This window comes from Tamandua tetradactyla, chromosome 23 (genome assembly GCF_023851605.1).
Source record: "Tamandua tetradactyla isolate mTamTet1 chromosome 23, mTamTet1.pri, whole genome shotgun sequence".
NCBI lineage: Eukaryota > Metazoa > Chordata > Mammalia > Pilosa > Myrmecophagidae > Tamandua > Tamandua tetradactyla.
This window is the reverse complement of record NC_135349.1, coordinates 17,898,600-17,921,814: the sequence shown is the minus strand read 5'-3', so window position 1 is coordinate 17,921,814 and position 23,215 is coordinate 17,898,600. Positions and strand designations below refer to the sequence as shown.

The following is a 23,215-nucleotide window of genomic DNA, read 5'->3' as shown; positions in this document are numbered from 1 at the left end:
TAACTTTTCTTTACTAAACAAATATTAAAGTTGACTTTATAGACACATTTTTGACCTGGTTGTAAAACATTAATTTAAAAATCAGTCATTGAGAAGCCATTGGATACTATACATCTAATCACAAAATATATATATAAGGGAATCAAAAAGCACTTTAGGAACAAATTCTGGAGCCAAAGTGCCTTTAGTTATTCTTTTCCAGGGACCTGTAGTAGTAATCTATTAGGACTTTCCATGCTTTAGTGGCCGGGAAGCCATCAGGGGCATTTTCTCCTTCCTGGGTAAGCTTCCTCATGTAAGATCTTGAGATGAAGTCAAACTTCACTGTGACTTGATGGATCATAGAAATTGTGGCTTTTTTGTTGTTGTTGTAGACAGCCACTTGGAATGGAATGAATCCCAAAGAGGTGAGACTAGGGGCCATGCTCTAGACTTGGCCACCTGGAGTTCACATATGGCCTGCTTGGTCTCAGGGTGGGGCATTCCTGCAGAGCCCTGGACCACAGTGTAGAAGTTGGCCTTGCAATCATCCGAGACTTGCAGTGCCACTGGACCTCCGCAGGGCTAACATATAACATGAGAGAAAGAAGGCCACAGTGGTTGACTTCCTTCCTCAAGCATAGCTGTGAGCTGTTTCATGTACCAGTTCAGGGGCACATTGTCATCTTTTGTCCAACTACCCAGACAGCATAGCAGAAGGACTGGGTGTTTGTAGTCCCTCTCCCAGAGTTGGTGGTAGGTGTCCTTCATTAATAGAGCATGGCCATTGTGAACAGGATTGCACGACTGGAATGCAAACACTATATCAGCATTCATTTCTTTACATTTCTGTTTGAGCTCCAGAAGCATCAGGGGATCGCCCATTGTTCCACCTTATTCTCTCCAACACCTGAAGTTCTCTACCCACCAGCCAATACACACCTTCTATTACCATTTTGATATGGAGGTGTTTTGCACATGTTGTCTGCCCCCCCACCCCCGTCCACAGGAACAATGCTCCTCTTTTGTATGTTCATAGAATTCAGGGTTTTATAAGATAGCCACCCTCTGTCCACCGTGTTTAGGACAAACTCTCTGCACCCTTCCAGATGCTTCTTATCATCCATGGGCTTAGGCAGTACGATGGGAATGCGCGAGTTGATAACTCTGTCATCTATCAGGGTAACAAAGTATATAACCTGCAAGTACTCCTTTTCCCACATGAAGTCTTCTAGGGGAGTGGCCCAGTTTTCACTCAAAACTTGGTCCCACTGGAGAGCCATCTTGCTAATTGATAATGAAGGCAGAGTTTCAGCCATAGCTTGAACTTGGTCAAGTTTATTTTCTGGCACAAAGAGTTCATGGGTGCCTTTGATTGGTGTATGGGGTTCAATGTTCTACTCTTGGCAGAAGTTCTACTACCTGCTGGACAGTCACTCACTGAGAACAAACTGTTTTTAGGCAAACACTCAGGATCTTCAGCTTTCTCATAATCGGAATCAATACCCATGTCCTTCAATCTCCCCAGCTTGGGCCTATTTGTAGAGACGTTTTATGTTCTCTGCTTTCACAGGTGTTTAGAGGCACATCTATGAATATTTCAAAGAAGCATGGTCCTGCTGATTCGTGGATTTTGTTGGCATTCTAGAAATCCTTTGCAAAGGGAAAAATGAAGCCTATAGTGCAAATAGGACCAGTGTCAGCAAACAGCCTGGCCACTTTGGCAATCCAGCAGATATTTTCTTCTCTGAGCCCAGGAGATAATCCAAGGTTTTTGTCAGGCTATGAGTAGACATTGTCCCCATCCAGGGAGTAGCAAGGGATGGCATGGGAAATGAGGTACTCTTCCAGAGCAAAACTTATTGCTATTTTTCCAGCACCAGAAAGACCTGTCATCCACACAGTACATCCTCAGAACCTACCTCTTGTTCCAACCATCTGCTCTTTCTTATTCCTGATCACATGGTAGGCCTGGTTGAATACATTTGGTAGATTTCTGCTGATTCTCCATCTTATGCTTTTTGATCCCCAGCATGCTGGATGACTGCAGTGGAGACCAGTACACTGGGAGTTGGAGCAAAGATGGGAGGACACATGGATGGTTGTAGCAGTAGCAGCAGCTCTTTAGTTAATTTTTATAGGTATATGGTGTGAGGTAGGGGCCCAACTTCATTCTTTGGCATGCTGTATCAGTTAGGGTTCTCTAGAGAAACAGAATCAATAGGGAACACTCACAAATATAAAATTTATAAAAGTGTCTCATGTGACCACGGGAATGCAGAGTCCAAAATCCACAGGGCAGGCTGTGAAGCTGATGATTCAAATGGAGGGTCTGGATGGATTCCACAGGAGAGGCTTGCCAGCCAAAGCAGGAAGAGAGCCTGTCTCTTCTGAATCCTCCTTAAAAGGCTTCCAGTGATTAGACTGAGCATCACTCATTGTAGAAGACACTCCCCTTGGCTGATTACAAATGGAATCAGCTGTGGATGCTGCTGATGTGCTCATGATCTAATTCTATGAAATGTCCTCATTACAACAGATAGGCCAGCACTTGCCCAACCAGACAAACAGGTACCACCACTTGGCCAAGTTGACACATGAAGCTGATCATGACAGTCCACCCCTTGTGAACTTGGCAGCTATATTTATCACCTTAAACCATACCTAATTTCTAAATAAAAAACACTAAAACACACATTTTTTCCTTTCACCTAACAATACTCAACTGTCCTGCATATAACTGGAAACACAGTAACTCTATCCAGAATAGGGTGCAAGTCCTTGGGTAATACTCATTCTTAAACTTGATATCTTACAACTTAAATAGTATAACAGGAACAAAACAGCATCACATCTTCGTTTCTGTAACTGATCATGTGATCGTAGTTCATATTTATCACTACCTTCCTCTACTACCCATTCCATGTTCCCTTTACCCTCAGCAAGCACTTCAGCTGGCTGTGGTTCTTTGCCTGGTGAGGTGACACAAACCTTCATTCCTGAAGTTTCAGACCCATTGGTAGTCCTTCCTGGATTGGGCTGTTGCAGTTTTCCATTGATTTTAATAACAGAGCATGGTAGTACTAAAAGACACCTTAGGGGATCTCCTATATACCAAGAAAACTTTTCTTTATCTCCATTGTATAGTTGCAGTTCTATTTCCCCCTGATAGTCAGGGTCAATCACCCCAGACAATAATGCAATCCCCTTCTTGGCTTTTTGATCCAGGGGCATGAGTAGCCCAAAGTGACCAGGTGGCAGTCTTAGATTCCAGTTCAATGGAATCATTGTTGTTTCTCCTGGTGGAAGCACTCCCCCTTTTGAAACTAAAACCTGTAGACCAGCAGAGCTAGGGTTGCAGGGACAGGAAGCAAAAATTTTCCTAGTGGATCACGAGGGGTAATAGTGAGTGGTGCCACTCCCATTTCCACCCCTTGGTTCCTGGACCCATGGATCCTGGCTTTGGGAGAAACAACACCATACAGCAGACACTGATTTAGAGCATATACAGCTTCCTGGAGAACATTACCAGCCTTTCAAGGTATTGCCATCTAGTTGGCACTGTAATTGAATTTTCAAAAGTCCATTCCACCATCTTATCAATCCAGCTGCTTCTGGATGATAGGGAACATGGTAAGACCATAGAATTCCATGAGCATGTGCCCATTCCCACACTTCATTTGCTGTGAAGTGTGTTCCTTGATCAGAAGCATTGCTAAATGGAATACCATGACAATGGATAAGGTACTCTGTAAGCCCATGGATGGTAGTTTTGGCAGAAGCATTGCATGCAGGGAAATCAAACCCATATCCAGAGTATGTGTTTATTCCAGTTAGAATAAATCGTTACCCCTTCCATGAAGGGAGTGGGTTCAATGTAATCAACCTGTCACCATGTAGCTTGTTGGTCACCTAGAGGAATGGTGCCATATCAGGGGCTGAGTGTAGGTCTCTGTTGCTGGCAGATTGGGCACTCAGCAGTGGCTGTAGCCAAGTCAGCCTTGGTGAGTGGAAGTCCATGTTGCTGAGCTCATGCATAACCTCCATCCCTACCACCATGACCACCTTGTTCATGAGCCCATTGGGCAATGACAGGAGTTGCTGGGGAAAGAGGTTGACTGGTATCCACAGAACGGGTCATCTTATCCACTTGATTATTAAAACCTTCCTCTGCTGAAGTCACCCTTTGGTGTGCATTCATATGGGACACAAATGTGTTCATGTTTTTAGCCCACTCAGAAAGCTCTACCCACATACTTCCTCCCCATACTTCTTTGTCACCAATTTTCCAATTATGGTCTTTCCAAGTCCCTGACCATCCAGTCAAACCATTAGCAACAGCCCTTGAGTCAGTATACAAACCCACCTCTGGCCAGTTTTCCTTCCAATTTCACTGTATGGAACCTGTGACTTTCCCTCCTTTGCATATTGACACCAGATAACTTGTTTTTGAGATTCACAGGTCCACAGCCAGAACAGAATTTTTTGCACATTAATATTGTTTAAGGTGATGTGTGTAGTTACCAAGTTGACAGGGGGTGGACATGTGGTAGTTAGATTCAGTTGTCAACTTGGCCAGGTGAAGGCACCTAATTCTGTTGCTGTGGCCATGAGCCAATGGTACGTGAACCTCATCTGTTGCTGATTACATCTGCAGTCAGCTAGAAGGCGTGCCTGCTGCAATGAATGATATTTGATTTAATTGGTTGGTGCTTAAATGAGAGAGCTCAACATAGCACAGCCTGAGTAGCTCAGCATACCTCATTTCAGCATTTGCAGCTCAGCCTAGGCCTTTGGAGATGCAGAAAGGAGTCACCCCAGGGAAAGTTGTTGGAACTCAGAGGCCTGGAGAGAAGGCCCAGCAGAGATCGTCCTGTGCCTTTCCACATAAGAAAGAACCTCAGATGAAAGTTAGCTGCCTTTCCTCTGAAGGACTAATGAAATACATCCCTTTTTATTAAAAGCCAATCCACCTCTGGTGTGTTGCATTCTGGCAGCTAGCAAACTAGAACACATGTGTTTATCCATTTGTTGAAGATACTGTATATGCTACAAAATGATACTGCCTTCATTCCATCCTCACTCACTCTCTGGAGAGAATGTCGTTTGTAGCCCACCCTAATGAGAATATCATAAGAAAGAAAATTCTTGGGTCTGTAGTTGAGGGTAGCCCAATTGACACTGGTGTGAATGCTAGTTTTGGGGAATCGTGGCCCAGTATTATATTCATGAGCCTCACTTTGTCCTGCGCAGCATTGCCAACTTTTGACCCTCAGCTTTGAGCATGTGCCTCCTGTGGTCTTTCTCCTTTACCTCCGTTTGCTTAATACTCCTCATCCTGGGGGTGTAACTCAAATTTAGCATCTGTATGTAGCTGCAGCCTTCCTTGGCTGTTTAAGGCCCAATTGTCCTCTACTTTGTTGGAAGTTCTCTATCTCACATCTCAGAGCCCCAACCCCCCTCCATAGCAATATAGAGAATTGTCCTTGAAGAAATGGGTTTCACTCCTACTCACAAATGTTCTGTGTTTACAGCTACTTTGCTGGGGATTTTGTTGATTTGCATCAAGGGCCCCCAATGTTCCTTTGCTGCCGGTGGCTAGAATTGCTAAATTCATCCCTTCTGGGAGCAGTATGAAAGATTTTGCTTGATTCTGCATCTGTGTTATGCTCACTGTGTGCATGTGAATATTCTATCAGCATGTAAAAAAACAAACCAGGGCAAGGCCTTGCTGCTTTCTTCACTGCCATGTTTCCAGTGCCTCCAACAGGGCTTAGCACATGGTAGGCATTCAATAAATATGTGTTGAATGAATGAATACACCATACACACACATTTCTGTCTAAGTACCTGTATACAATGTGTAAATCTCTAAGTGTGTAGATGTGCTATTTTGTGTGTGTGTGTGTGTTGCGGGGAGGACAAAATATTTGGGTAGGTCCCAAACAGCCATCAAAGACTGCGTTAATGACTTCTAACCATTAATATAGAATACGTTTTTTAAAAAACATTTAAATATTAACATTTGTGTAGAGAGTAGAAGTCAGTTCACAAACATACTTTTGTTGAGCATATGGGGGCCTGGGGCCAATCTGCCCAGCATCTATGTGTACACCTTGACTACCAGCCCAGGGTTGGGTCCAATAGCAGAGAAAACATTTGCAGGCAGCAAAGCAAACAGTCAGGGGGCCAGTGCAAGAGCAGGGCTAGGAGGGCCAGGCCAAGCCTAGAGGTCTGGTACCCTGCAGATTCACTGAGCCCTCTGGAAACATTTGGGAAATAATGCTATACTGCTGTTTCTTGATATTTCCCCACAGGGATCACCAGGGGTCACCAGGTGAGTGAGGAGGAAAGGAGCCATCCTTTTGCTGCCAGCAAGCTGGCCCCTCTCCAGGGCACCATCCTGGAAAGGGGTCTGCTCCACTGCAGCAGCCCCGAGGTGGCTGGTGGGCACTAAAGGGAGCAAGTGGGATGGATACCTGCTACCCATGCCTCAGGGAGCTATACCTCGGCTCCCAGTGTTGTGTCCTCACTGCCTTCCTTGCTCTCTGCTCAGATTCCTGTCCCAGTTCCTTGGCCTCCCCTACCCAGCCTGGCTCTGGGAACCAATCAGCTGCACTTTCCCCCAGCGGCAGGAAAGCGCAACAGACCTGGGCAGCAATCAGGAGCAGTGTTGAAGGGCTGAGCAGGGTATTTCCACAGTCTCGAAGTATCTCCCAACTGATTACGTAGTAGTTACAAAGGGAAAAATGGTGACCTAATGGTGGAGAAACCCTGTCAGATCCCTCTGTAGCCAAATGATTAAAGTTAAAACATCACCAGTGGTGGGACAAACTGACATCGTGGGCCTCCTGAGGTGACGCCCTCAGGAAGACACAATGGCACATCTGTGTTGCTCCTGCCCCCTGCCCACCCATAGCCTGAAACATCAGACCGACTCAGCTTGAAGGCTATTTTACAAACCATTAGCCTGCATGCTTTGAGAATGAAAAGCAGAGAAAGGAGGAGCAACTGTACCCAATTAAAAGAGACTGAGGGACATGACCCCTAAATGCAACACAGGTCAGAAGAGGCAAATTGTGATGAAGGACGTGATTAGGACAATTGGGGAAATTTAAATATGGACTGCAGATTTGATAATAGTATGTATCAATGTTAAATTTTCTTTATTTGATCATTGCATAAGAGAATATCTTTGTTTTTAGGAGACACCAATGAAGGGTTTAGGCATAAGAGGGCACGATGTTTGCAATTTACTTTCAAATGGATGATTAACAATAAAGTATGTTTATGCACATATATGTGCACATTTGGATAGAGCATGAATTAAATATTAAGTCAATGTGGAGCTAATTATAGTATTCTCACAAATGTTTTGTGTTTGGAAGTTTTTAAAAATAAAAAGTTCTTAAAAAAGCAATTGGGCTTTTTCTCTGTGGATTCCAGTGACGTAGAACAAAGTGAACTGAAGATTCCTGGGGGAAATCCTGTCCCCATTACTTAATTAAATCCATCTCAACAAACATTCCGAGGCCTCTTATGGGCCCAGAGCAGTACTGCTTAGTGTGGGGGAAAACACAGTGAGTAAAATCCCACCCCATACCCAAGCAGCAACCTGGCTGATGAGGGGGTGGAGGTGGAGAAGCAGACAAATTTATACAAAGACTGAGAATACACAGTGAAACAAGAGAGGGTTCACAAGTATCCCAGAGGTTGGGGACCCTCCTGAGAGGAGTTGGCATTTGTGATGTGGCTTGAAGTTTGGCTGAATTTTTACTGGCAAAGCTGGGCTGAGGAGAGCAAAGCAGGTGGAGGGACTTGCAATAGCAAAGGGATAGGGGCCGAGGCCTAGGGCGTACTCAGTGATTAGTAAGCCATCACTGTCTTGGGTGCTTAGCCAAGTATGCAGTTGGGTCCTAGGCTCTACATTGAAATGGAAGCCACAGAAGGGTGTCAGGGAACCATCTTACTCACTGCTGTGTGCTTAGTACTTAGAATGGTACCTGGTGCAGAACTCTGGTAGGTCTCATGCTGGGGTCTCCAGGATCCTGCTGGGAGTAGCATATCCTTCGAAGACGCTACCTGCCCTGGGAAAGGAACCAGGGAGGGTGATAAGAAGCTACAGGTAATAGCCCTGTAGCGTCTCTATAAACAAGGAGTAAAAACCAAAGCCACAGGTCACCAGGGGCCTGCAGCCTCTCCTGGGGGGCAGAGAAGGGCTGACTACCACTTGGAGCTTCTCCCACCTTGCCGCTCCCCTCCCTGTAGCTTCCCCAGCCCAGAAAGTCCAAGACTTACTTGAGAAGGGAATGTGATCCCCTTGCTGCTATCCAGCCCATATTCCAGACCGAGCATAACCTTAGTCCGTAAGTCTGCAGAATTTACCTAGAAGCTTTTCTTTTACGATTCTATTCTATTCTTTCTTTTTATTAGATGGAAGTGATAAATTTATTAAACCTGAATCTCCCTGCCACTGGCTTGTTGATTCCCCAAGTTAGAGAATAGAACTGTCCTTTTTTTTTTTTTTTAACTTTTTTTGGGAAATAATTACAAATTTACACGAAATTTGCAAACAATACAAAAATAACACAGAGAACTCCAATATGTTCCCCTACCCAGATACTCAGATATACCAACTTTTAACATTTTGTCACATTTGTTTTATCGTTCTATCATCTCTCTATCATCTAGCTTTATCTATCTACTGATATCGACCTATATATCATTGTTCTAGTTGGCTAGCTGTCAGAATGCAATATACCAGAAATGGAATGGCTTTTAAAAAGGGGGAATTTAATGAGTTGCTAGTTTACAGATCGAAGGCCGAGAAAATGTCCCAATTAGAAATGTCCAATCAAAGGCATCCAGGGAAAGATACCTTGGTTCAAGAAGGCCCATGGAGTTCAGGGTTTCTCTCTCAAGTGAGAAGGCACATGGTGAACACAGTCAGGGCTTCTCTCTCTTGGCTGGAAGGGCACATGGCGAATATGGCATCATCTGCTAGCTTACTCTCCTGGCTTCTGGTTTCATGAAGCTCCCAGGGAGGCGTTTTCCTTCTTCATCTTCAATGGACTTTCCGCTTCGTGGTGCTGCAGCATTCTGTGCTCTCTCTGAATCTCTCATTCTCCTCTTTTATAGGACTTCAGAAACTAATCAAGACCCACTCAAATGGGTGGAGACATGTCATCCCCTAATCCAGTTTAACAACCACTCTTGACTAAATCAAATTATCCAGGGAGATAATCTCATTACAGTTTCAAACATACAGTATTGAATAGAGATTATTCTATCTTTACGAAATGGGATTTATAGTAAAACATGACTTTCTTAGAGGGCATATATCCTTTCAAACCAGCACAATCATCTATCTATTTTCTGAACATTGACAGTATTTGTATTTATCATACTCTTTTACCATTGAATACTTCTATGTATATTTTCTGAGAACAATGATATTCACTTATGTAATCACATAAATTACAATTATCAAGTTCGAGAAATTTAACATTGATATAAAGACTACTGTCTATATTCCAATCTTTTCAATGCTCCCCATCATGTCCTTTTGGGCATTTTCTTCTTTTCTTTTTTAATTGTAGCAAACATACAGAAATGCATAGTATGGGGATAGCTCAATGAATTTTCACAAAGTGAACAAACCATGTGGCTAGTACCCAGCTCAAGAAACAGTATCATCAGCTAGTCCCTCTGAAGCCCTCTTCCTCCCTCCTCCCAATCACTAATCACCCCCATCCCACAAGGAATTAAGAAAATTCAAATTCCTAGGCTCTTCCCCTAGAGCTGCTGGTTCAATAAAACAGGACAGCTTGGTGTCTACTTTACAAAGCTGCCCAGGTGGTTTATGACATAGCTAAGTTTGGAAACCACTGCTGGAAGTCATAAAAATATATATATTTTTTCTTTTTGTCACAAGAGGAACCACAGAACACTTTGCTTCCATTCCAATACTTAGCACCAGTAGCGTCTGGCTGTGTTTACACATGGAGCAGGGGGCATTTCCTGTATCTGGAGTCTGTGGAGCACATGGGTGGCAGCTCTCAGGCTTAGGAAGCCCAATTGGTTGGTTCCAGTCTGGGCACGTGGCCTTCCTTCCCTGGCGGGAGTTGCATGAAGAGATATTTTTGGAAGGTGCAGGGATTCTGTAGCCATTTGGAAAATGTATGCTCATAGGCTGGGCTGGATTCTCATTTTAAAAATGATGATGTGGCTTAGGGGGCCTGACCTGGATGATTTTCCTGGCTCGACCGTGGGGAAAGTGAGGAGGCAAGCTCATTTTTTCCCCCTTTTTCTTTAGATTTTATCACCACTTTCGTTTTGTCTCAAATCCCTCTATTCCACAGGCTCCGAGAGAATTGTGAGGTGTTCCCTGCAGCTCACTGGCTCTTTGATGTCATTTGCAGGTAAGTGGTTTCATCTTGTCCCAGATTAGCAGGTCTCTTGGTCCACTTTAAATTGAGTGAGAATTTAACCCTCAATTCTCCATCAAGGATCTTTGGCTATAGAGCCCTCACCCTGAATCTCCCTGCCCTTCTTCACTGTGTCCTGAGTGACTTAAGTGCCCTTTTTCACTGAGTCCCTCTCTTTGCTCTCAAGGCCTTCATGGACAGCTGCAACTCCTGCTGTTCAGCTATCCATTCATTCATGCAGCTATCTACTTAACCAGTGCCAGGCTCAAGGTGGGATTCAATGGAGGGTCCAACAAACACAACCATTCTCTCGTATCATCATTTCTCCTTTGTCACCCTTTTCCAGTTGCTTCCGCAGCTGTATCTACACTCTCTGAGACATCTTTGCTCCTTCACTTATATCGCAAAGGTAGCCTGTCCTCTCCATTTTCTGATTCCAGATCCCCTGCTCTCCTATCTCATTTCTAGCTCCCTTGGCCTGGGACAGAGAATAAAAAGATAGGCCCTGGAATGATTCTCTTCTTCACTTTTCCATTTCTGAGGGCCTCCCTGTTTTTGTCACCTCCCACATCTGCCTTCATCTTCTCTCCATGTCAGAGCCTGGAGTGACAACGCATGGAGGCATATCTGCTGCAATTTTGTCCTTCCAAAAAACAAATTCATGCCAACAACCCTCCAGGGCAAAAGCCCTGAAGGGCTGTGCTGCCTTTTCAGTTCCCCTCAAAGCCTGCAGAGAGACTTTCATTCCAGGAATTGAGATTATTGAAGTAAGGAGTCCTCACTGGCCCTTTGCTAGGCCTTTTTTTCATGGAGATGACTCCCCCAGTCAGAAGCTGTACAGTGGCTAGTCTAGAGAGCAGAGGCTTCTGGGAGCTTTCTGGGGTTTTAGTGAGAGCTTGTCTTCCCAGCAAAGTACATATATACTTTAAAAAATACAAATGGACATATTATACATGCTGTTTTGAATTTTACTCTGTCAACCAAGAAACAACAAACTAAGATGCAAGGCAACAAAAGCTTTTATCTGGAATCTTAGAACTGCAATTGGAGGAGCACAGATTCAGGTAGCAACTCAAATCACGTCCCATTTTGGCATCTCTAGGCAAGAGCTTTTTTTTCTTTTTTTTTTTTTACATGGGCAGGCACCGGGAATCAAACCCGGGTTCCCAGGCATGGCAGGCATGCATTCTTACCTGCTGAGCCACCATGGCCCACCCTCTAGGCAAGAGCTTTTAAAGAAAAAGAAGTTTAGACAAGTTATTTGTGGTTGATAGATATTTGGGGTACTTTAATTGTCCTTCAAGTTAGATAGTTAGCTGAGTTCTTTATCTGATGGTTTGTTTGATGGTGTCTGAATATCCTTGGGGTTTTGAGGAACATAGTTGCTTGAGGCTTTGCATACTTGGGCAGTTGTGATACCTGGCTGATATTTGCCCGAGAGTAATCTCCAGAATGCCCTCCCAACTCTAGTTTGAAACTCTTAGCCATTAAACTCTATTTTATTTCATTTTACAACTCTTTTTACTTAAATATATATTTTTTACAAATATGGCAAAAACTTTATTGCAGTTAACCATACAATATACACAATAGTAAATATACATCATAAACAAATCCATTACCAGATTATAGATACAAAACAATTCACCATTTATATACAATAAACACTCATATTTCAAGTAAGTGACTTTAAATAAAATGGAGTAGTTAATATTGCCAAAAGTGTCCTAAGATAGTATAATCTCACAAAAAGTTAAAGGAAATAGTTATAATCTGCAATTAACAGGACTATTTCTATTGCATTCTAAATTCAATTTTAATCTCTGTTTATACAGATTTCATAAAAGAAAATGTTAAAAAATTACATTTCAAAGTAAATTCTTACTCCAATTTTTAAAAAACTTTATTTTAGAACTGTATTAAGGTATTACCATTTCAAGGAATCAGCTAGTTTCCCAGAACAATTATTTTTGACATTTGCAATCTTCCTGTCCAATACACAAAACATGCACTTTTTCTTTTGCCAGAAAGCTCAAAATTTAAAACTCTACTCCAGGGTCTTTGTTCAGTGTGTTCTTTTCCTCAGGGGCAGTGAACCCTGATACACTAAAACTTTCATTCTCCTCATCTTCTATAATCATAGGCATACATAAGGATTTGTCTTTCTTATTTACATTCTGCATGTCACCTTTGTTTGTGGAAGATATCGTCTTTACTGATTTCATTGTTTCTTTTTTTCCTGGCTGCTTTTATTAATCCTTGGCCAGATGCAGTATCAGAATCAGAAGAGTCAGGTCTAACTTGACAATGCCCTCTGGACTTGGATGCCTGAATGATAACTGAGAAGGCCTTCGATTTTATTTTTGCTAAGGCTTCTGCCCTTTTGCTTCTCTCTGGTTCTCATGAATCTCTTTTCCTCTTTTCTTCTCCATCTTTAATTTTTTATTTTAAGGATGGATTCTTTCTGTCTTTGTGCCAATGCTGAACATAAAACAATGTTCTTAATATTGTAAAAAAAAATCTTTTATCAAATTGAGGGCTGTGTCTGGCTTGGATTTATCAGCTGAAATGATATGTTTCATGTTCTGATAATGATCATGAACATTCAGCATTTCCTCTAATACATCAGAAGTGATAAGTTTCATTATGTGATCATTTGGGTCCTTAAATTCTTCTGTAACTTCAGTTCGTTGAATCTTTTTCTTCATTCTATTAACGACAGCAATTTGGGCATTGCTGTAAAGTGAAATGCTTTGTCTAGTCATAGCTTCCTAAACACATAAGCTGCATCAAAACATTGTGCATTTATCAAATCTTACTGAAAATTTAAAACTTCATCCCAATCTTTCAGGGCAACTCTGATCTTTTGTTGGGTGTTACATAGTCCATATAGGATATACAAAGCACCAACTCTGATCTGGAATTGTGTATGGAGGCAAGAAAAAAATCGCCAAACCAAAGCTAAAGCTTCTTTCGTAAACATGTTCTTTTCTAAACTTCTCATTTTACCACACAATATTGGCAACCAAAGCAGTTTCTAAAGAAAATCAGCCACTCCTAAAGCATTTTCTAAAGAAAATCAGCCACTCCTCAAGTGGTCACTGCTTCTTTTCACATTTTTACTTTTTCACAATTAGCTAAAAATTGGGGTGACCCTAGGAAAATTTCCTGAACTGCCCTTTTCCCAAGACGTAGAGTGGAAGATCATGGCTTTTAGAAACAGGTAGATATAATTTCCAATATCTCATCTACCATCTACTAGTTGTGTGATGTTGGGAAAATTACTTAACCTCCTTAAGCCTCAATTTCCTCATTTATAAAACAAGGATAATTATAGCTGTTTCTCAGAGTTGTTCTATGAATTGTTAAGCTATAAATGCATCACATTTGGTAGTCATTAAAAAATTAGTTCCTTTTTCATGAACTGTGCATTAAAAAGCTCCCCACCCTCTATCCCCTGTAATGTATAAACTATATAGGTAATTTATTTTACATCAGCATAGAGAAAAAAGAGAATTTTTACATTTTATTCAGAAAAACTGAGTTTTAAACATAAGGACTCATTTATTCAGTCAGTCAATTATTTAGCTATGCTGATTTAAACATAACAGGTTTGTCCAGTCTTTATCCTCACAGAGCTTGGTTTTGGGGGAGGGGATGTATTAAAAAGTAATAACAATAATATTTATTGAGCATTTAGAGTGACCATAACATATATTAGCTTATTTAATCCTCAGAACAACTATGTAAGGTCATGGCCCTTATTTGACAGCTAAGGAAGCTCAGGTAAAAAATTTATCCACAGGCACAACTAGTTAGAAATGTACCCTACATTGTATTTCGAACAGTTGACTCCATAGTCTGTGCTCTTAACCACTATACTCGATTGACTTTCCAAGTACACGGTTACAATAAAATGTGGTAAGTGGTGGGATAAAATAAGCACTGGATGCTGTGCAGGAGGGAAACGCATATGGGCACCTTACTTAGTCTAGGAGAGCAAAAAGGACTTAAATATATTTTGGAGACTTTTTTCTTAATAGTAAATATACTATGTGGGATGGGGACAGATTTGGGAAGCAGGAAAGGCTCAGCTTGTTCCCAAATGCCCTGAGCTTTGCTTCAGATCAACCCGCTCTTTGCCTCTGGCTCTAAGGCTGAACCACGGCCCACCTGATGCTATCCTGCTCAGTGAGACATCCTGCCACCTCCCTGTCGGATTTCACTGTAGAGATCTGTGTCCCTTGTTCTTTCTGAATTCCCTAGGTCTGGAATTTGTTCTCACAGTTTAGTAAGTGCTGAGAGAACAAACGCCAGCCTTACTAAGTTTCTTCTTCCGTTCAGACAGTCAGTGCCCCACCCCTGCGGTCCGGAAAGAACATGCTATCACCCATTTACACTTTCGTGTGGCACAGAATATTTCGAGAATGTGAAATTTGCATTTGCGAGTTCTCCCCAGGGAGATGAAAGCTCCTCGTCAAGCAGCGGACAGAGATGTGGTTTTGAAGCAGGGGACAGACAGAGGAGATTTCCTGGAAAAACTCGTTCTCTCGTCCTGTCCCAGGGTTTCATGAAAGGAAAAAAAAAAAAAATGACGGGAAGGAGTCTAGAAGGAGAAAGGGTTTTTTGAGCCACCGACGTGGGGGCGGGGGACTGTGGATCTCTACCAGCACGGGGGTCCCCTTCAACTTTGCCACGCGCACCGTTGCCCTGGTAACCACCCGCCCTCAACCCGCGTAACCGCCTCAGCCACCAAGCAGCACGCAGGGGGGCGGGGCGCTCGCCGGGGGCACGGGCCGCGACGTCACCCTCGGCCCCTCCTAGCGCTTTCTGAACCCGGTTGAATTCCTAGAGGAGCCACACGCCCCGCCTCCCTGGGAATCCACGAATCACAGAACACGACACATCGCCCGGCCCGGGTGCCCGGCAGCCAATCGCGGGATGTATGTGATCTCACGGCCGCCGAGGAGGCTGGCCGCAGGCGTTGAGGCGGCGACGGCGGGAGTCGCTGCTCAGGCGGCCGCCAGCGCGGGTTGCCGCAGCGCTACTCCGCCGGGCCCGGCTGGGTTGGCAGCCGCTGGCTCCTGGCGGTGAGGTCGGGCTCCTGGGACTGGCGAAATGGCCCCGACCTAGGGCGGCGGGAGAAGCGGCTAAGCCCAGGATGCTGAAGAGACAGTGCGGCGGCTCCCCAATCGTCCCAGGTAAAGGGGTACGCCGCGGTGGCCGCGGCTCCCCGCAACGCTGACCCGGCCCCGCTACCCTCCGGCCACCGCCCACCGGCTCCGAGCACCCTTGGGGTCGCATCGCCTTCAGCCTGCACATCTCTCTGTTTGCCCCCCCCCCCCCCACGCCCCCGCCATTCTGCCGGGGTCTCTCAGTTTGAGGCGCTCGCCAACCTGCCCCAGCCGGGCTCCCGCACCCACACCCACACCCCTGCCTCCATCGTCTCTTTCCTGGCTTGGACTTCGCCGTCGGCCCGGCCGTGGTCGGTCTCCGGCTCCTTTCTCTCTCCTCTTCCCCTCCCTTGTCGCGGCTCCGTTACCACCTTTCATCCCACGCGGTCCCCGGGGACGCGGATGAGACCCCCGCCCTCCAGGGTCGGACTCTTGCCCTCACCTCTACCTACCCCAGCTTCGCTTCCTCAATTTCACCCTCCGTTCCTACCCGATACACCGACTCCTCTCGACGTCAGCCGCCACCCCACCTCCGCCCCCCACCTTTCAGGTGTCTCTGGGTCTTGCCCTTTTGCTCCCAGTCGCCTTCCTTTCCCAACTCCTCCCTCACTTTCATCAAGCACCTTCGTTAAGACTTATTCCTTTCTGTTACACTTAAGCCTTCGGACACATGCGCCCTCACTTTTCCAGTCTCTTGAATGCTAGATCCATAGTTTTAACATCTTAATTTGTTTTCTGCTGAGTTGCACCCATAACTTAAGTGCTTTGGCCAGAGTCGGGCACACAGTAGGCCTTACACTTGCTGATTGCTCCTGCATGTCAGCCTCTTGCTCCTGCTAGGCCTTTGTATTCTCCAGATAGTGGTAGGCAAAGGTCCATGTTAATATCACAAGGAATTTGACATCTCTCCCCCCCACCCCCATCGCTTCTAAAGAGAGGTATAGGAGATGGTAGGACGAATTGGTGAATACCAATGGAATAAATAGATTTAATTTTCAATTGTTTACTCTGCATTTACTCAGAAGAGACGTAATTCTGCCATCCTTGAGTCATATATTGGTTTATGTTATTTGGCTTTGGAAAGAATTCCTAGGCTGCTATTCAGGGAGCTTTGCAATATAATTATTCCCCCTACCCCACTCCATCTACAGTATTTCTAGAACCTTTCATTCTAGGTAAGAAAGAGCTCCTACATCCTAGATGAAATAGCTTTGTATGTAAGCAATGTTTCCTTCTTTTATCTATCAGCTGGATAGTCCAGAGAGCTGCAGTGAATTTTCATTCTTTGAGAGGAATCTGGTTGGATTCCTTGGAATCGGCTGCTGAAAGGATCTTATATGCTTAGGGATGAAAGTTCCGTCAAGTTCTTCTCTAAAACAGAGTGAAAAAGGAATTATGTACCCCATACCCCACCCCCATCTCCAACTTCCCTTCCTCTTGCCAACACTCTCTTCTTTCTAGCTAGCTACTGTATCATAGAAGTCACTCGATTTTTAAAATGAGTAAAATAAAATTGACTACAAAATTATAAAAGTAATGTTATTGGCTTTATGCCATTCTTGCCACATTTGCTTTGCTATTCTCCAGGCCTGGATGAATCAAGCAGTCAGCTTTTCTCTTTCTGCTCCTGGGTTCCCCAGGGCAAGCTGGAGAAAATCATGTAACTGAACTGCTGGGTGCTGTCTAAACTTTTGGCGTCCAACTAGCACTGCCTGGAGATCCTCTTGACTTGCCCCCAAGGGAACCCCTTTTGTCCTAAAACCTAAATAGCTATTTATATATCTTTACCATTTTTCTCACTTTATCCTTCTCTTGCTTTCCTCTCTTCATTGGTTATTTTGCCTCCTACTTCACAGGGAGAATTGGTAGGTGAATTCTTTTTTTTCCTTGATTAAACATTTCTTAAAAATGTTTAATGGGTAACAGGTATATAACACAAAATTTCCCATTTTAACCATTTTTAAGTGTGCAAATATCTGTCCAAGTCCCTCTGTTCATTCTTTTGGGTATATGACTAGAAGTGGAATTGCCAGGTCATGAAAATTTTGTTTAACTTTCTGAGGAAACCCCTAACTGTTTTCCATAGTGGCACACCATTTTACATTGTCACCAGTAATATACAAGGATTCCTGTTTCTATATATACTTACTGACACTTGTCATTTTCAGTTTTTTAGTAATAGCTATCCTAGTGGGCTTGCAAAATTATGTCATTGTAGTTTTATTTTGCATTTCTCTAATGGCCAGTGATGTTGACCATCTTTTCATATACTTATTGTGCATTTGATAATCTTTGGAGATGTATCTATTCAAGTCCTTGGCACCCCTCCCCTTTTTTTATTAGATAAGTTGTGGGTTTACAGAACAATCAAGTACGAAATACAGGATTCCTGTGTACCACCCCAGCGACAACTTGCATTGGTGTGGAACATTTGTTACAATTGGTGATAGCTCATTTTTATAATTGTTCTATTAGTTGAAGTCCATGATTTAACTTAGGGTCACTGTATAGTGTAGTTCTGTGGCTTTTTTAAGATTTTCATTCTGTTACCAAATAGACAATCTGACATTTCTCCTCTAAATTACATTCAGATATATATATTTCAGGTTGGTAAGTCACAATCATAATGTTGTGTTACCTTCATTGCCATCCATTAGCAAAACATTTCCATCATTACAAATAGGAAACCTGCACATTTTAAACCTCATCTTCCCATTCCCCATCCTTCCTGCTCCCTGGATAACTTATATTCTATATTTTGATTCTGTGACTTTGCTGATTCTAATTATTTCAAATCAGTTAGCTCATAGAATATTTGTCCATTGTGTCTGACTTATTTCGCTCAACATGATGTCTTCAGAGTTCATGCATGTTGTCGCTGTATCAGGATTTCATCTTTTTTATGGCTGAATAATGTTCCTGTGTGTGTGTGTGTGTGTGTGTGTGTGTGTGTATGGCATATTTTTAATCTCCATTCATTGCTTGATGGACACTTTGCTTCCTTACATCTTTTGGCAATTGTGAATAATGCCCCTATGAACATCAGCATGCAAATGTCTGCTGCCTTTGGAGTATATACGTAGTAGTGGGATCTCTGGGTCATATGACAGTTCTGTACTTAACTTTCTGAGGAACTGCCAAACTGTCTTCCATGGCAGTTGCACCATTTTCATTGCCACCAGCAATGAATGAGTGTTCCTGTTTCTCTGCATCCTCTCCAACACTTATTTTTTGTTTATTTAATAGCAGCAATCCTAACATATGTGAAATGGTATCTCATTGTGGTTTTGATTTGCATTTCTCTTGTGGCTAATAATGTTGAGCATCTTTTCATGGGCTTTCTAGCCATTTGTTTATCTTCTTTGGAGAGCTGTTTGTCAAATCCATTGCCCATTTTAAAATTAGGTTCTTTATCTTTTTGTTGTTAAGTTGAAGGACTTTTTAAATATATTCTGGATATTAATCCTTTCTTGAATATATGATTTCCAAATATTTTCTTCCATTGTGTAGGTTTTTGTTTTACTTTTATAATAAAGTTTTTTGATGAACAAAAGATTTTCATTTTGATGCGGTTCCATTTAACAATATTTCCTTTTGTTGTTGTGTTTTGGGTGTAACGTCTAAGAAACCATTGCCTTTTGATTGACATAAAATCCTGAAGATGCTTCCCTATGTTTTCTTTAAGGAATTTGATAGTTCTTGCTTTTTTTTAACATGGGCAGGCACCGGGAAACAAACCCAGGTCTCCAGCGTGGCAGACAAGAACTCTGCCACTGAGGCACCATTGCCTGATAATTCTTTCTTTTATAATAAAGTTTTTGATCCATTTTGAGTTGATTTTTATATATGGTGTGAAGTAGGGATCCTCCTCCTTTTTTTTTTTATGCAAATATAGATCCAGTTTTTCCAGCACCATTTGTTGAATTTCTTTTCCAATTCGGTAGTCTTTGTCACCTCATCAAAAATTGGTGAGGGTTGATTTCTGAGCTCTCAATTCTATTCTGTTGGTCTACATATCTGTTCTTGAGCCTGTACATTGCTGTTTTAATACTGTGGCTTTTCCATTTCTGCAAAGAAGGTTGTTGGAATTTTGATTGGGATTGCACTGAATCTGTAAATTGCTTTGGATAGTATTGACATCTTAAAGTTATTTAGTCCTCCACTCTATGAACAAGGATTTATTTAGGTCTTCTTTAATTTCTTTTAGCAATGTTTTCCAGTTTTCTATGTACAAGTCCTTTACATCCTTGGATAAATTTATTCCTAGATATTTGATTCTTTTAGTTGCTATTCTGAATGGGATTTGTTTCTTAATTTCTTCTTCTATTGTGTTCTAGTTCATAAGCTGCCAGAATGCGATACACCAGAAACAGAATGACTTTTGAAAAGGGGAATTTATTAAGTTGTAAGTTTACAGCCCTAAGGCCATGAAAATGTCCAAATTAAGGCGCCAACAAATTAAGGTTACCTTCACTTAAGAAAGGCCAATAAAGTTCGGGGTTTCTCTCTCAGCTGGAAGGGCACATGGTGACGTCTGCTAGCTCTCTCTACTGGCGTCTTGCTTCATGAAGCTCCACTGGGGGTGTTTTCCTTCTTTACCTCCAGAGGTCTCTGGTAGCATGGGCTCTGTTGGTTCTGGTTGCTCTCAAGCTTTTATCCAAAATGGTTCTCTCTTGAAGGGCTCCAGTAAGCAAAGTACACCTTGAATGGATGGAAACATATCTCCATGGAAACCATCTAATCAGAACTTACCACCCACAACTGGGCAGGTCAATGTCCGTGGAAACAATAAAAAGTTACCACCTAGCATTATTGAATAAAGGACATGGCTTTTCTGGGGTACACAGCAGATTCAAACTGGCACACAGTGGTTCGTTGCTTGTGTATAGAAACACTACTTGTTTGGGGGCATTAATCTTGTACTCTAACCCTTTGCTGGATTCATTTATTAGCTTTAGGAGTTTTATTGTGGATTTTTCAGGTTTTTCTATATATCGGATCATATCATCTTCAAGTAGAGAAAGTTTTAGTTTTTTTGAGTGTGTTTGGCTTTTTTATTAATTTTAAGTTAAAAAATATGACAACAAACACATTCTTAATATATAATCATTCTGTTATACATATATAATGAGTAATTCACAGTATCATCACATAGTTGCATATTCATCATCATGATCATTTCTTAGAACATTTGCATCAATTCAGAAAAAGAAATAAAAGACAACAGAAAAAGAAAGAAAATGAAAACAGAAAAAAAATTATACATACCATACCCCTTACCCCTCCCCTTCATTGATCACTAGCATTTCAAACTAAATTTATTTTAACATTTGTTCCCATTATTATTTAATTTTATTCCATATGTTCGACTTATCTGTCAACAAGGTAGATAAAAGGAGCATCAGACACAAGGTTTTCACAATCACACAGTCACATTGTGAAAACTATATAATCATCATCAAGAAACATGGCTACTGGAACACAGCTCTACATTTTCAGGCAGTTCCCTCCAGCCTCTCCATTACATCTGGAATAACAAGATCATATCTACTTGATGCATAAGAATAACCTCAAGGATAGCCTCTTGACTCTGTATGGAATCTCTCAGCCATTGACACTTTGTCTCCTTTCACTCTAACCCCCTCTTAGTCGAGAAGGTTTTCTCAATCCCTTGATGCTAAGTCTCAGCTCATTCTAGGATTTTTCTCAATCTCTTGATGCTGAGTCTCCGCTCATTCTAGGATTTCTGTCCCACGTTGCCAGGAAGGTCCACCCTCCTGGGAGTCATGTCCCATGTAGACAGGGGGAGGGTGGTGAGTTTGCTTGTTGTGTTGGCTGGAGAGAGAGAGGCCACATCTGAGCAACAAAAGAGACTCTCTTGGGGGTGACTCTTAGGCCTAATTTTAAGTAGGCTTGACCTATCCTTTGTGGGGTTAAGTTTGATATGAACAACCCCCAAGACTGGGCGTTCAGCCTATAGCTTTGGTTGTCCACACTGCTTGTGAGAATATCAAGAATTCAACTTGGGGAGGTTCAATTTTCCCCTGTTCTCACCATTCCCTGAAGGGGACTTTGCAAATACTTTTCCACTCACTGATCTAATCACTCTGGGATTCATTGGGGCATCACTCTGGACAAACCAACAAAATCTCATGTCCTGCTCAAGGTTCCATGTACTTATGTTGTTCAACCAACTACCTACATAAGTTATATTAGGAAATGCACTAGTCAAAATATAAATTTTGTACCAAATAAACATTTTTGCTTTAGTCTAACACATAAGTTGAAATTTTAAAATATTAATTACCATCAATTTTCAGCACCCTTCAGTAATGACATTCCTTTGTTCTTCCTCATGCAAAAACATTTTTTAAATTTGTACATTTAGTCACTATCATTATACACTCTAGGCATTTCTAGATTATACCATCTCAATCTTTATCGTCTATTTTTCTTTGTGATTTCATTTATGCCTCCAGCCCTCCTCCTCTATCATTCTTACATTCAGCTTTATTCACTGTTTTAACTTAATTGTATTACAGTTAGGTAGTATTGTGCTGTCCATTTCTGAGTTTTTATATTCAGTCCTGTTGCACAATCTGTATCCCTTCAGCTCCGATTACTCAATATCTTACCCTGTTTCTATCTCCTGATACTCTCTGTCACCAACGAAATATTCCAAGTTTATTCACTTATGTCAGTTCATATCAGTGAGACCATACAGTATTTGTCCTTTTGTTTTTGGCTAATCTCACTCAGCATAATGTCCTTAAGGTCCATTCATGTTGTTAAATACTTCATAACTTTATTTTGTCTTACAGCGGCATAATATTCTACCGTATGTATATGCCACAGTTTGTTTAGCCACCTGTCTGTTGATGGACATTTTGGCTGTTTCCATCTCTTGCTAATTGTAAATAATGCTGCTATAAACATTGGTGTGCAAATGTCCGTTTGTGTTCTTGCCCTCATGTCCTTTGAGTAGAGACAGCATAGAGATGGGTCCTGTTTTTTAATCCATTCTGCCAGTCTGTGTCTTTTGATTGGGGAGTTTAATCCATTTACATTCAGTGTTATTACTGCACAGGTAGTACTTTCTTCTACTGTTTTGCCTTCTGGAATTTATATGTCATATCTAATTTTCCTTCTTTTTACCTTTGCTCATAGTCTTCCTTTCTACAGTCTTCTCCACACCTCTCTCTTCTGTCTTTTCATACCTGTCTCTAGTGCTCCTTTTAGTATTTCTTGCAGAGCTGGTCTCTTGGTCACAAATTCTCTCAGTGATTTTTTGTCTGAAAATGTTTTAATTTCTCCCTCATTTTTGAAGGACAGTTTTGCTGGGTATAGAATTCTTGTTCGGCAGTTTTTCTCTTTTAGTAATTTAAATATATTATCCCACTGTCTTCTTGCCTCCATGGTTTCTGCTGAGAAATCTACGCAGTCTTATTGGGTTTCCCTTGTATGTGATGGATTGCTTTTCTCTTGCTGCTTTGAAGATTCTCTCTTTCTCTTTGACCTCTGACATTCTGATTAGTAAATGTCTAGGAGTACTTCTATTTGGATCTATTCTCTTTGGGGTGCACTGCACTTCTTGGATTTGAAATTTTTAGTGTTTCATAAGAGTTGGGAAATTTT

General features: G+C 42.1%; 1 protein-coding gene and 2 pseudogenes across 2 annotated transcripts in view; 1 reads left to right on the top strand and 2 right to left on the bottom strand.

Annotated features, from left to right (window-relative positions):
- Positions 1 to 184: 184 nt before the first annotated feature.
- Positions 185 to 2,014, bottom strand: LOC143666511 (bifunctional 3'-phosphoadenosine 5'-phosphosulfate synthase 2 pseudogene; annotated as a pseudogene).
- Positions 2,015 to 12,445: 10,431 nt separating this feature from the next.
- On the bottom strand, positions 12,446 to 14,379 carry LOC143666674 (snRNA-activating protein complex subunit 1 pseudogene; annotated as a pseudogene).
- Positions 14,380 to 15,390: 1,011 nt separating this feature from the next.
- The window catches only part of TPST1 (tyrosylprotein sulfotransferase 1), a 185,289-nt gene continuing 177,464 nt past the window's right edge, over positions 15,391 to 23,215 (top strand). For both annotated transcript variants that reach the window (XM_077141037.1, XM_077141036.1), the window contains exon 1: positions 15,391 to 15,607. The gene's annotated coding sequence lies outside the window, so the exon portion shown is untranslated. The remainder of the gene's footprint in view (positions 15,608 to 23,215) is intronic.